The sequence below is a fragment of the Microtus ochrogaster genome, chromosome 15 (assembly GCF_000317375.1).
Source record: "Microtus ochrogaster isolate Prairie Vole_2 chromosome 15, MicOch1.0, whole genome shotgun sequence".
NCBI classification, from domain to species: Eukaryota; Metazoa; Chordata; class Mammalia; order Rodentia; family Cricetidae; genus Microtus; species Microtus ochrogaster.
The window spans coordinates 13,209,271-13,211,692 of NC_022017.1; the positions used below are offsets into that span (position 1 = coordinate 13,209,271).

The window sequence follows — 2,422 nt, forward strand, 5'->3', positions numbered from 1 at the left end:
GGGCGGCCCCGCGCGGCCCGGCGGCTCGCGAGGAGGAGGAAGGCCCGCGCGGCCCACAGTCCCCACTCACCGCTGAGCCGCGCCGGCTCCGAGTGTCGTCGTTCCGCTGTGAAGCCCAGCGGTGACCGCGGTCTCCGCTTCTCCGCAAGCTGTGGAGGCGATGTCGCAGGGAGGCTGAAAGGCGAGGGGTGTCACAGTCGCTCGCTTCACCTTCCCGAAGCTCGGGGACCCCAGAAACTAAAAACAAAATAAACAAACTTTCCCCTCCGCCTCCCTCCCCCAAAACCACAACACAAACACTCGGGGGCCCGCCCACAGCCACACCTCATTGGCCGCAGGCAGGATGCCTCTGCAGTTCACTGGCTAACTTTCGTGCCAGTCAAACTGCTGTTCCGCCTCTCTTAAGTCCTCGCCGCTGCCGCCTCCCCTCATTGGCTAAGTGCTTCCCGTTTGCCGAGCTGGGGTTGGCTGAGAGGCCTGCGCCAATCATGAGGGGACACACCCCCTCAGCATCCCAGAGGCCGCTTCCTCGGTCGCCGACCCAGAGAGACGAAGGGGAAACTAGAGCATGATGGCGGCCGAGCTCGCCCAGCGTGGTTATCATCTTTTCCGTTTTTCAGCTCATGAGTGCCTCTCTCGGGCGCTGTTTCTCGTAAGCTCCTTCCTCCATTCGAGACTGCACTAATAACGGAATCTATACGTGCCGGCTCCTTGATTTATCCCCTCCGAAGTGCTCAAGTGGGTTGGTTGTGCGTCATTGGACTGTCAGGATGTCGCTCCCAAGCCACATCCTTAAACTATTGGTGGAACAGCCAGAAAGCGGCCAGCAACAAGGGCCCATGCCATTGGTTTGATTCCACTGTTTGTTTGGGGTTTTTTCCTGGCATCTTATTGGGCACTTCGGTGTTGTCTGTCAGATCCGTATTCGCCGCCCTGCTGTTGTTTAGCTGAGGGGGTGTGGGTGTCTTTGGTCCTTGGTAGTTGACAGTAATAACTACTATCATTTATTGTGGATGTATTTATGCCAAAAACGGTGCTGAATTCTTTATAGAAACTATCCGATTACACCCAAATTTTCACAGAAAGCAAGGCCAAAGGAGGTTTAAAAACGTACCCAAGGTCACTCATTTAGAAAGGAGTTGTTTGGCCATACATTGATGCTTAGGCCTGTCTGACTCAACAGTCTTCACTCGTTTAGCTATGCGTTAGTGCCTCTGAATAGTACCGGATAGTCAACCCAACATCATAAAACTGTTTCTTTCAGAACCCAGGGCCCTTATGCAGTTTCTGGCAATAACATTAATGGAGACTAACAGTGGAACGATTGTCATAAACATTATTGGAGACTGTAACTTTGGAGAGATTGTCATTTTCTCCGTGACATCTTCTCCTAGGATCCATTCTTCCCCTTCTCAGTTAAACAAATATTTGCCGACAAGAAGCACATGTAAATCTATTTTCAGTTTCTTTGGCTTTGTAAATGACGATTTTTACCATTCTTATGTGCCAAAGCAATCTTCACACCCATCACTGACCATCTTTAGCATGTTCCTGTGGAAAAAATATCCCAGAGTTGGAAATGATGAGAAATCAAGTCTAGAGTGAGATACAGAATAAATCCCTTTAGAAATAATTGATTGCATGCAAATGGAGCAGTCTTCTGACTCCTGGAGAGCTTCCAGAGTTGCTGATGTCGAGCAAGCCATGCGTGTACTCCTGGCTTCTGGCCACGGGATTCTTTCTCTGTGACAGCTTTTATGGAAGTGAATCGACATTTCGACCAGGGGAGGGCAGGATGCTTAGGACCCACTCACTAGCAGAGTGCCAGCCCCAAGCTTCTGAGACTGTAATGATCTCCAGGAGCACACTGATGGACTCTGGCCCACATTTCTTCTCGGGTAATTAACATTTTACCATCCCAAATCCCTGTCCCTTGTAGCTGAAGAGGGATCATAGGCCTTGTTTCCCTTCCCTATCCAAGCAGTTGTGTAATCTCATTGGCACTATTTAGCAATAAAACAGCCATGTAACACAGTAATAAACTCAACACTTACAGCCTTTCGGCAGAGGAAGACAAGGTATTTCACAAACATCAATTAAGAGTAAATGGAAGGTTTCCCTAGGATAATTTGAGGACAGGAGGGAGATCATAAGTCAAATTCTAAGAAAGGACTTAAAGACATGGAACCTGATAACTCCATGCACAAAGCTCATATTAGCATTCAAAATGGGGATTAGGAACCAGAAAACAGAATGAGAAATGTCGAGGGTTCAGAACCTCCCAAGCCCTCCAAGTTGATTGTTTTTGTATCACTTGAAAATATTTACTTCTGCCGGGCGATGGTGGCGCACGCCTTTAATCCCAGCACTCGGGAGGCAGAGGCAGGCGGATCTCTGTGAGTTCGAGACCAGCCTGGTCTAC

General features: G+C 49.4%; 1 long non-coding RNA gene across 2 annotated transcripts in view; it reads right to left on the minus strand.

Annotated features, from left to right (window-relative positions):
* LOC106143924 overlaps window positions 1–704 on the minus strand; it is a 79,009-nt gene extending 78,305 nt beyond the window's left edge. Inside the window, exons 1-2 of one of the 2 annotated variants that reach the window (XR_003377484.1) lie at window positions 325–704; window positions 71–174 (exon numbers count right to left, since the gene is read on the minus strand). This is a non-coding gene — a long non-coding RNA (uncharacterized LOC106143924). Of the gene's footprint in view, window positions 1–70; window positions 305–324 lie in introns of those variants that run through there. The other variant, XR_001229061.2, reaches the window with a different exon arrangement.
* Window positions 705–2,422: the final 1,718 nt, after the last annotated feature.